The 12,674-nt window shown below is 41.6% G+C and overlaps 1 protein-coding gene across 7 annotated transcripts in view; it reads left to right on the forward strand.

The window, feature by feature from the left end:
- Window positions 1–12,674, forward strand: part of akap6 (A kinase (PRKA) anchor protein 6) — a 292,609-nt gene that overhangs the window by 221,347 nt on the left and 58,588 nt on the right. The gene's annotated exons all lie outside the window — the stretch shown is intronic.

Below are 12,674 nucleotides of genomic sequence, written 5' to 3' on the forward strand. Positions count from 1 at the left end.
GCATCCCATATTTAATATCAATGCAACGTTTCGACCCTACTGGGCCCTACATATATCCATTCATCAAATGTGTTCACCATTTGCCTGAAGAAGACCCAGTAGGGTCGAAACGTTGCATTGATATTAAATATGGGAGTTCAAAGCAGTGTTGCGGACATTAGATTTTTTTCGTTTATAGTACTTTCATTTGTCCTGCACCTGCCAGAAGGTGGGATGTGGGATACTTTTATAAATTAGGAACCCCAGTGTTGCCATTAGCCAGGGGAACATCTTTCTTTATTCTTTTGAACATGTCACAAAAATGTTGAAACAAACTCAAAGTAAAACTTATAAAAATAATAAGAAAAACTAATGAAACAAAAGTTGTGGTGTTTATTCATGCAGTCTCACCTAACTTTTCTTTACTAGCTTTCAAATATGTGGCAAAGCTTTGGCCAATCAGCATTACGTTTTAAAAAAATAACTTGTCGGCTTTGAGATCGTGTGTGTGTGTGTGTGTGTGTGTTGCTGCTAAGTATAGTAATACATCGTCTTAATGAGGCCCGATGAAGGCAGCGCTGTTTTGAAGCGATGGATGTATAGAGGAAACAGCAGTTAGCCTTAGAAGCCACGGGACGCTAACAGGATATTAATCAGCCCTACATCACACAGTGAACAGCTAGCTGCGCTGATTAGCCTAGCCCTGGTGTGTGACTGACAACCAGAGACACACACACAGTCATACAAATGCACACGCTGAAGTAGAAATGCAGACAGGAGTGCATTAATTCATGTATGTGCGTATATGTGCCCACACACACACACATAAGTATGCAAATGAGTGACACACACATACGCACACAGACGCATAAATAATTGAATGCATGGGAATATAAAGATTAGTTAAGTCACTCACAAAGTTGCGAACATTCAGAAATACACACTCAAAGATATGATTTTATTCATTTTATTATTCATTCATTTTATCAGAACAATAGTGACTTTTTGTCCAGTACTTAGCTTTTCCAAAATGTAGTTTGAGTCATAAAGGATATAGACACTATGAGAAAAATAATGTGTGTTTTGAACATTAAAGCAGGTAAACATGTTTAGAAGTAGAAACCTAAAATACAAATGTGAAGCTGAAAGTTATATGTCCTCTTTAACGTGTGATATGTTTGCTCAGAAATAGTTGTTTCCTGGTTTGGATCATTTCAAGTTTTGCTCTCGCCTTTTAACTACTAATTCCACTTTGAAATTATTGAAAGACCCTCCTTCATACCACAGAATGACATGTCACAGAATTGTCATTTACATATTTATATTTACAGCTAGGAGAACTGATCAGTGCCACATTCAGTCGTCTTGTTCTTGGACACAACATCCCATAACTTACAGGTGCAATATTTTAGCCATATGAAATGTGTTGCAAGTGTGAATGTTGTCAATGCGAGGCTGTGGCTGGAAGTGCAAACTTAATATGCGTTTGTCACAAAAATTTAGCTCCCATTCATGTTATTAAGATTTTCGACCAAGAGCACAAAAGATGAACGGAAACCTTAAGAGTAGAGCTGGGCAATATATTGATATTATATCAATATCGTGATATGAGACTAGATATCGTCTTAGATTTTGGATATCGTAATGTAGCATAAGTGTTGTCTTTTCCTGGTTTTAAAGGCTGCATTACAGTAAAGTGATGTCATTTTCTGAACTTACCAGACTGTTGTAGCTGTTCTATTATTTGCCTTTACCCACTTAGTCATTATATCCACATTACTGATGATTATTTATCAAAAATCTCATTGTGTAAATATTTGTGAAAGCACCGATAGTCAACACTACGATATCGTTGCGGTATCGATATTGAGGTATTTGGTCAAAAATATCGTGATATTTGATTTTCTCCATATCTCCCAGCCCTACTTTAGAGTTTCAAAACCACGAAAACCTGTCCATGAAATCAACCGTGTTTGAACAATGTCATGGTATTTATGCGTGATGTCATCAAACATCACGGCAATCAGGCAGAGAAGAACTTATGATGAAGTCAAGTCGTAATTTGGTCTGTATTGATAGACACACACACACACACACCGGCTGCCTAAATGATGAAACTGTATAGAAACGAGACTTTATCTGAAGAAAGTGAGCCGAGCTGCTCTTAGTTTTGATCCTTGTCGCAGCTCTCAGTGGGAAGCCATTGATTTCTGGCAGAAAGAGACCCTGATCTTCGGGAGAAATGAAGATTGGAAATATTGATAGCAGTCATTTCTATGGAAAGAGAGAGACAGAGAGAGGCTAAATGGAGGGAGTGCGGCTCCATTTTAAGAGAAGTCGGCTCCATTTTAGCGATCATTTGTCTGTTTTGGGGCGTTTGAACTCGTAAATGGGTTCGATTTCTGCGCTGCAGCTTATTACTGTACGGCTTTATGAGAAAGCAGCGGGGGTCGGCAGGGGTCGCAGGAGCACACACACACATTGACAAACATATTGCAACAGCACACACACACTTATAGGCCTACATATATTTCTAAAACACCCATGCACACAAATGTACGGAGACGTTTCAACAAGACAAAATGCTGCAATGGGACCAGCACTCACTTAAACCTCCACAAACACATTCATATCTGTTCAAACTAAAACACCAAAGCAACTTTCCGTTCAAGGTGACTAGCTAGTGTAAAAATGAATTCTCCCAATAAGGGATTAATACACAATGGAGGTGTATGGCATTTCAAAAATAGTCTTCTTTGGAACTACTTTCTGAAGAAGAGACGATCTCTATGGAAGTTCTGTGGATTGTTGACTGGATTATCCAAACAGTTTCTATTCACCTGCGTTTTCTTGTGGTCGGAGGAGGAATGTTAGAAACAGAAATCTCAAAACCTCCATGGCTGATACTACCCGGCTCAAAAGTTTCAATGTTGGATGAGAAGCCCCTAAAAGTGCTACGAATGAAATCATACCAGCTACTGGGCTTGTGCATGACAACAGAGCTGTCTCCGTGATACCTGAACAAGATAGATTTGAAAACCCTGGAAAAACATAGGAAGTCTGAACTTCGAAGAAGAGGAAAGAAAAGCAAGTTTTTTGTATGATTTGGGTGATGTCCTCTTTAAGATTCACACTCACAAACATGAGACATATTTGACAGATAGGGTGTGATTTAATCTTTGATGAACCAGTTTGATGTCTAAGGCGGCTTTCACACCTACAGTATCTCGATTTGTCCGCACCTTCGGACTTTTCAGTTTGATCCGAACCAACATTACAAGTGTGAAACAGACAGACGAAATTTGGTCCGACCAAAAGAGGTAATCTAGGTACGGATCAAACCGAACCATGGTCCGGTTTGTTTATAGTGCGAAAGCATTTTTGGGATGTTTCGGACTTTCGCGGCCAAATACAGGAAGCTCTGGCAGGCTATCTTCCTGTTATAAGACCAGGGAAGCTCCTTTAAGGACAAGCTCAGTGCTTAGTGTGTACGTGAGAGAGAGAGAGAGAGAGAGAGAGAGGCGGTGTCAGCGCTCAGAGCAGACAGCTGTCGGCTATCACAGCTGAGAATACATCAGCAGGTTACTTGTTAAGTGGTAGTTAATGTACAGTGTAGGTTTCCGTTTGTTTCTGAATAAATGCTGCAGAAAGAAATATCCCGTGTCTCGCTTCTTAACATCGCAACAAAACAAAAAGAGTAGGGGAGGGCAGCAGTCAGTTGAAAAAAACTCTGACACAGTGAGAGGAGACGAGAGGACGGGGAAGCCCGTCTACAAACCAATCAGTTATAAGTATCTGGAGACGCAGCTCGCATATGTGATGACGGCAGACCGTAGTTTTGTCAAGTATAGATCTTTTAGTGCGCTTGAATAACTGCAGTGTGAAACAAAAACTTACCAGATCAAATGCAAAAATCCGGACCTTGGTTTGGACTTTCAGGTGTGAAAGCCCCCTTAAAGCCCAGTACAGACACTTCAAAGATTTGCAACGAGACAAAACTGTTTTCAGAACGTTGTAGAGAAAAGTTTCAGCGGTCTGAACCGGCCCGTCTCAGCTCGACTCAAACCAGCTGACGGTGTCGCCGCGACTCAGCTGGTGGAGTCTCCAGAGGCTGGTTTTACAACGTAAGAGACGTCTCCTGTTTCTACAGCCAATAGAGAAGTCAGCTGGTGGAGTCTCCAGAGGCTGGTTTTTAGAGCTGGGCAATATATCAATATTATATCGATATCGTGATATGAGACTAGATATCGTCTTAGATTTTGGATATCGTAATATTGTAATATAGCATAAGTGTCTTCTTTTCCTGGTTTTAAAGGCTGCATTACAGTAAAGTGATGTCATTTTCTGAACTTACCTGTTCTATTATTTGCCTTTACCCAGTTAGTCATTCTATCCACATTACTGATGATTATTTATCAAAAATGTCATTGTGTAAATATTTTGTAAAAGCACCAATAGTCAACACTGCGCTATCGTTGCGGTATCAATATCGAGGTATTTGGTCAAAAATATCGTGATATTTGATTTTCTCCATATCGCCCAGCCCTGTTGGTTTTACAACGTAAGAGACGTCTCCTGTTTCAACAGCCAATAGAGAAGTCAGCTGGTCAAATCAGTTACAAACTATAGAAATACAATGATCCATAATCCATTTTAATGTCTATGTTACAAACTGTCAACTGGTCAAAATGGCAGAGTTTAAGGCGGAGGCTAAACGGGCGCCTGCGAGCACGGTATGCGAGCGAGCTGGAGAGTGACTGAACACAGCGAGCGGCATTAGAACAAAGCCGTGAATCAGAGAAACAAAAGGTTTTCTCTGTTTCATCTCTACTAGAAATGCAACTGTAGCTATCTCACTATCACTAACGTTATCCTCATTCATATTTGATGACGCTACAAATGATATCCAGTTACTAAAACAGCCTGGAAAGTTGGAAGTTTGAGAGAGTCGTTGCTAGGGAGATGATACACCGTGTAGTGCCATGGGTGTAAACTGGCAGCTTTCAGAACAGTGCAGACCGGTGCGTTGCAAGTTTCTACTCGTCTCATCCTGAATATTTGGCCTGAACTGGTCTTATTTAAAGAGTAACTTAAAGGTGCCGTAGGTAGGATTGTGAAGATCCAGGACTTAGCAAAAAAATGTGAACATCGACAACTTCTCAGTCTGTCCCCCCTTTCTGCTAAAGCCCAAAACTGTCTCCTAAGCCCCTCCCCCCACAAGGGAGAATGAATGCGTGTGCATTAGCATTGATTGACACGCAGTTAGACACCCCACCCCCCCCACCCCCGGCCCTGATTGGTGCATCTGAACAGGGAGTGGTGGACTTTTGCACATCCCACTACAGGCTGTAGGTGGTACCACAGGAGCCAGATTTAGTTTTTTTTAAATGACCTGCTTCATGTAGTTCTAATGGAACATAGGGTCAGTTTCAGCAGATATGACAGAAAGGTAGTTTTATAAGTCCTTAACCTTTAACACCAGGCTAAAAAGCAGTATTACAATCCCACAAATATCTCTATTTTACCTGTAACCAGGATGCAATTTACTGGGGGAGATGTGTAGGATATCCCCCTTTCTGGTCTACATATCCCTGCTTCTGCTGAATTAATTTTTATCCCCGGTGGGGAAAAAATGTATACACCCCCCCTCAAAGGCTACTTCACCAATAGACCATATATTATATACCTCAAATAGAAGTATTTTAAACTAAGCAAAGCGCTGTAATGTAAACACATAGTGCCATAGAAGGATATAATCTGACTAGCAGTATCTGGTTGGATTTAGCCGCTACAGAGCTCCAGGACGCCGGCTACCAGCGGCGGTTGTTTAGCCGCCAACAGGTGACTGTGAGCCGGGTCCAGGCACCGCCAGATGACGGTGCTTTCAGGGGCCGTGGTTGGTAGTGGAGTTTAGCCAGAAAAAGTGAGCATCATGCGGCGATGACGGTTAAGTTTAGGCACCAAAACGACTTAAAAATAATAAATTATTTTCCATTGAAGTTCATAAATAAGTGTTTTGGCATGGCTGGCAGAGTGGCACTAACATAATAACCATGGTGGTATTGGAAGGAGGATTTAATTCCTGCATATTTTGTTGTGTTGTGCATGATCAAAAATCCCCTCCCCCCCTGTTTTTTCACGAATTGCACCTTGCCTGTAACCACACCCACCGGTGATGTCACAGGGTCCTGCAGTACAACTCTACATCACTGCAGCGAGGTGAGGAGTTAAACCCCTGAAAATGAGCAGAAATAAGATTTTTAGCAGGTATTAAGTTACTCTTTACTCCCTCCCCCTCTCCTCCTCCACCTGTCTGCCTGTAACCGGGCTCTTAATTGAATTAGCGTTCCTTTAGGGTACGGCGTCAGCCAGACGTTTCTCCAGCAGGCCCCGGGCCTCCGATGACTCTCTATTGTCGCGGAGACGCTCTCGGGGCCGGACACACTGAGAATTAATAGACTGAGCCACACACACACACTCACACGCATTCATGCACACACACACACACACACACACACACACACACACACACACAGAGTGAAGGCAGGTACAGACACAAACACTCAACCGCTCTCAAGTATGCACAGATATGGATAGGGAGGATGAATCTCTCACACACACTCACACACACACACTGACCGCTCTGTTTCCTGCATCCTCTCACTTTATCTAGTTAGCTTCATGTTGCATTGTCGCTGCAGACCAAATCCCAAAATCTAAAGAATGTTTTCAAATGTAACGATTTTATCGCTTTAAAAAAAAAAAGATTTTTTTCTGTTGATTTTCTTTAAATCTGGGTCTTAAATTTAAAGTCCCCCAAATTATACCCGGATATCTGTTGTTTCTTCATACCCCCTAAAGCAGAGATCTTCCAACAGGGGGTCCGGGACTTCTAGGGGGTCCACAGAGTCATTTGTAGGGGGGGCTACAAATTATTGTCAATTTTCTTATAGTCTTTAATAGTCTTTTAAAAAAAAATTTAAATGCCTTACATAATTCCAACATATTATTAGCAAATATAAATCCCCACTGATGATAGGCTTGCTGGCCTATAGGTAAGGTAGTCACTAAGATATCAGCACACAGATACAGTTCATCCTAGAGTCACTGTGCCACATGTGTAACATTAAAATATCATTTATAAAATCATGCCAACAATTATTATTTTAATAGCTTATGCAAAAAGGGCATGTAAGAAGGCTTTAGGTTGCCCTAACAGTTATTGTAGGCCCAGTTTAATATGCAACTTAATTTTATACAATATGTAGTAGGGGGGTCTGCTACCTCTCACTTTAAGTTAAGGGGTCCTTGGCTTAAAAAACGTTGAAGACCCCTGCAGTCAACAGCCGCGGTTTGGTTAGGTTTAGGCACAAAATGACTTTTAGAGTTTAGGAAAACATAGTGGTTTGGGTTCAAATCAGACACACGTGACACAGCTTTGTTTGTTCTGTAAAGTAAAAAACTTTAACCGTTTACATTTCTTTTGAAATGGGACATGAACCCCGGTCTGCTGGGTGAAAGTCCTGTGTTTGTTTCACCCGTCCACCATGGGGAGAGTTTGTGCCAAAAAATGTTTTGAAAAACATCTTGTCCTCGTCGACCTTCCGTATAAAACGGAGGCGATAACATCATACGTCTTTCTTTCTTGCAAATGGAAACGGGTCAGTGTTCATGTTCAGAGCCTCTGCTCCTTCATTCACACACACTGTCAGGGGGCGACCTCTCGACACTCACACACACACACACACACACACACACACACACACACACACACACAGATGCTAGCATAGATTGTAGATATCAGTGTGAGCGTTTAGCTCATTCTTCTGAAGTGAAGCTCAACAAACTGCCCTCCTCTGTCTCTCTATCTGCCTATCTGTCTCTCTTCTCTTTATCTTTCCGTCTCAATTCTCCAGTTTTTTTCCCGTTTCTTATTTCTCTCCCTTGTTCCGTGCATCTTTTTTCTTCTTTTCTAGTTATCAGTTTCAGCTGCTCCCTCCCTCCCCTGCTGTTGACAGTAGATGAACCTGTCCTCCCCTACTGTTTGCTACCCACTGCCAGCCCCCCTCTCTCACACACACACACACTCACACACACACACACATACCCCTGCCTCCGTGCTCTTTGCCCTCCGGCCCTCCTCATCATTTGTAGCACATGCCCCCCTACCTCCTTCGGTTCTATTTTCGGCTCTCCGTCCTCCTGCCGTTTGTGGGATTTCAATCTGCCCTTTCTCGGACCAGTCATGACTCAGTGTCCCGCCTTCCTTCCAAAAACATAAGTCTGTATTCTTATGATTCTCAGTAACTGGGGACACATCACACGTAGAGCTGCAAAGATTAAATGATTGTTCAAATAGTTAACTCGTCAACTATTAAGTTAATCGTCCACAATTTGAGTCATTTTTTATAAAAATCTGTCCAATTTCTGACTCAAATATTATGAAATAAACTGAACAAAGTCCCAGTCTCTCATATCTGCATTCTCAGCCACAAATAGAGCAACTAAAAACAATTTTGATAATCACATATAGTTGAACCTTATTCGTACGCTGCTTTGGACAAAATCATCATCATTTACGTGCTCTGTTCATCTGTTCGTAACTCTTAAACTCCTCGCGTGTATTTATACTTTATTTCAGCATCCAGCAAAGTGGATTGATTATGATAACTACATACAGGGATGGATTGGCAGCTGAGCAAAGTGGGCGGCCGCCCAGGACTCGAGACCCTCAGGGGCCTCCATACAACACACAGTTCATTTTTGCCCCGGGGCCCCCGAGTGGGTTAATCGAGCCCTGACATTTCGTGGCAGTCGCATGTAGGTTTGTTGCCGGGACAACAACACTGGCAGTGAACCTGCACACGACTGCCAGGACACAGATACACACTTGAATTTGGCTGCTTTTGTAATTTATTTCTGCACAGAATGAGGATCCTCCTTTTCGCTCCAAAGAGGTAAACACGTTTACAGCCAGTATGAATACAATACAATAACTCTTTCAACATAAACATGAAGTATGAGTGTTGTATTAAGATACAACCTAGACACATCCAAACCTGCCCTCTAACTTCATTTTAAAGGTCCTATGGGGTGCTGCTTTTTGGATGCTTTTATATAGGCCTTAGTAGTCCCTTAATACTGTATCTGAAGTCTCTTTTATATAGACCTTAGTGGTCCCCTAATACTGTATCTGAAGTGTCTTTTATATAGACCTTAGTGGTCCCTTAATACTGTGTCTGAAGTCTCTTTTATATAGACCTTAGTGGTACCCTAATACTGTATCTGAAGTCTCTTTTATATAGACCTTAGTGGTCCCTTAATACTGTGTCTGAAGTATCTTTTATATAGACCTTAGTGGTCCCCTAATACTGTATCTGAAGTCTCTTTTATATAGACCTTAGTGGTCCCCTAATACTGTATCTGAAGTCTTCTTCCCAAAATTCAGCCTTGGTGCAGAATTACAGCCACTAGAGCTGGGGGAACTCATATTAATGTTAAAAAAACTCATAAAGTGAAATTTTCATGCCATGGGACCTTTAAAAAAATGATGCTTAAACATATACTTTTCTGCGTCTAGGGGTCTCTTAATCAAAACAATAACAAAAGAGGCAGTTTGGTGAAGTTGTGAAGCAGCGTGGGATCATGGGAGCTTCATGGGAAGTAGTCTTTATGGCATTCAGCTTCTCCCTGTTAGGATTCCTGACGGAGCCACGGTGCTTCTGCTAAATTGCCTCGGGAAGGAACTTGTTTTGGTGGAACATGTGTACGTTCAAAAGTTGTTTTGGCTGTCTGGATTTCCCCTGCAGAGATCTGAGGAGCAGATAAATCCACCGGAGTTCACAACACAAAGAAAGAGGAAGGTAACGGACACCCAGCCGAAAATATAAAGACATACGGTGGAATTTCCAGCGACAACGAGCAATCCCTAAAAATGCAAGGTTGTGGATATAGACTACCTTCTCTCTTAAACTAACGGACCTGCTGATTCAAACAGAAAACAGTGGGAAAAAGCGCCTGAAAAAGCAATATAACGGCCTAGCTGAAACCATTAGCTGAATAAACACACAACAGTTTGGATCCTTTCCACTTCTTCTACAATGAGAGGATTATTTCTGCATTGAGTACTTTTAATAATTTCTCTACTTTTTCCTGACGATACTTACAGACTTTTACTGAAGTAACATTTTCAATGCAGGACTTTTTTACCTGTAACAGAGATTATTTCACAGTGTGCTATTAGTACTTTTACTAAAGTAAAGGATCTGAATACTTCTTTCACTACTGCTGAGCGCTAGAGATGGCCCGATACTACTATCCCTGTATGGATGTGATATGATGTATAACAGCTGTATACTACTATCCCTGTATGGATGTGATATGATGTATAACAGCTGTATACTACTATCTCTGTATGGATGTGATATGATGTATAACAGCTGTATACTACTATCCCTGTATGGATGTGATATGATGTATAACAGCTGTATACTACTATCTCTGTATGGATGTGATATGATGTATAACAGCTGTATACTACTATCCCTGTATGGATGTGATATGATGTATAACAGCTGTATACTACTATCTCTGTATGGATGTGATATGATGTATAACAGCTGTATACTACTATCCCTGTATGGATGTGATATGATTTCTGTCGTTATCTGTCTGGCTCAGGTTAAACTCTTCGTGAAACATGAACAATGAATGCCCCAGAACTTTCTTTAATTCTCCAGTTTGACAGTCAGTTATAACGGATAAACAACCTAAATAAACTACTTTAACGTAGATTTTCTTTAGGGCTTTATTACGTGGTATCGGATCGGTGCAGAAACTCCAGTACTTCCTGATACCGATACCAGCGTTTTAGGCAGAATCTGAGCCGATACTGATACTGGTACGTCTCTACTGAGCGCTCAACATGGTTTCTTTTAGGGTTTAGTGAACGTTTTTCAGCAGATGCCGAGTGTTTGTTTGTATGTCTGCCACTCTGGATGCTTCACTTCTATACGCACTGTCCACAGACTACAGCCCCCCCCACCACCCCCTCCCACAACCACCACCCCCACCCCTCCAGCATATGATGCTTCTCTCAGGCAGCTAATAGAAGGTGACAGCGAGGCTCTGATATCGATACCTGCTGCATGATGAGGATTAAAGATCCGCCGACTCCCTGCCAAGAACACAGGCTGTGTGTGTGTGTGTGTGTGTGTGTGTGTGTGTGTGTGTGTTTTGATTATACCCGTGTGTGTGTGTGTGTGTGTGTGTGTTTCTTGGTTGTTCAATTTGTGTTCCTTGGGTGTGTGTGTGTGTGTGTGTGTGTGTGTGTGTTTTGTGTACGCCCCGCTGGTGTTTTTTGAAGAGGTGTTTTCTCGTTAAGAGTTGCTCGTTAGGGGTTGAAGGCGAGCAAACAGGTGAGACGTTGCCGCGGCAACCCCACCAACAAACACGATCAGACTTTCATCTTCATCTGCTCGGGAGGAGAAGAAAAACACTCGGCTCTTTCATCTGCTTGAAGGAGTGGAGACAGAGAGAGAATCAAAAGCACAGAGTAAAGAAGAGAAGAAGAAGAGATTAAGCAGAGAGAACGCAATGAGTGACAAGAGGCAGAAGGAACAGAAAGATAAATAAAAGGAGGACATAGGAGAAGAGAGGGATGGCAATAAAAAAATGGAAGAAAACGACTTAACCTGCTAGAATTGGGAAAACAGACGATGGAGAAAATGAAGCAGATTGAGAAGACATTTTAAAGCAGTTATATTTTATGTTTTGAAATCTCAACTTTTCATGAGCTTAGCTGTCATGTTTTCAGTGTTGTGACCACGCCCCCCCAGAAGTGCAGTCCAGTTTTTTATTAGACATCCATGGTTGTCCTCAGGTGGCCGGTTAGCTCAGTTGGTAGAGCGGGCGCACATATACAGAGGTATATTCCTCGACGCAGAAGGTCCAGGGTTTGAATCTGACCTGTGACGGTTTTCCTAAATGTCTCCCCCCCTTCATATCTCTCTGCTTCCCTGTCCAATTAAGGCAGAAATGGGAAAAAAAACACATTTTCAGAAAATCCAGAGTGTTTTAAATGGCTTAGTAGTTTATTTCGGATATTTAATACACTGGTAATAAATGATAAACATAAACAAAAAACCAACAAACTTGGCTTGAAAGTCCTGTATGTTAACGCCCACCCATCCGACATCCCCCCTACGCAGCTAGCAGCGTTCTTATACAGCAGCGCTCAATGTGGTGCACACAGTAAAAAACCAACGTGGAAATCATACGAATTACAGTGCTTATCTTTTTTGCTTTTCGAAAAGCAAAAAAGATAAGCACTGTAATTCATAACATAACATAAAACATAACATATTTCCGCCTGTTCTCATGAAATATGTTATGTTTTTGCTGGTTATCCAGTCCTTCCAGAAAAACGTGATTATGCAATCGCATAATTCAACGCATTTTCAAATACGCCACACTTTCGCCGCATAAATTGCCGATTTCCGCGCAAAATATGCGGTGCTTGCATGATTTCATAATCCCCGCATTTTCGTTGCAAAAAAGTCCCGTAATATATCTTAGCAGAAAGTTGAAAAATGTTGCGTTTACTTCACACAAGAGCAGCCATTTTCCCCTGTTGCCATGGGAACGTTATGAAGTGACGTAATTATGCGACGTGAACATCATTCTCTTTTTCATCA

Source organism: Perca fluviatilis, chromosome 20 (assembly GCF_010015445.1).
Source record: "Perca fluviatilis chromosome 20, GENO_Pfluv_1.0, whole genome shotgun sequence".
In the NCBI taxonomy this organism is placed as follows: domain Eukaryota; kingdom Metazoa; phylum Chordata; class Actinopteri; order Perciformes; family Percidae; genus Perca; species Perca fluviatilis.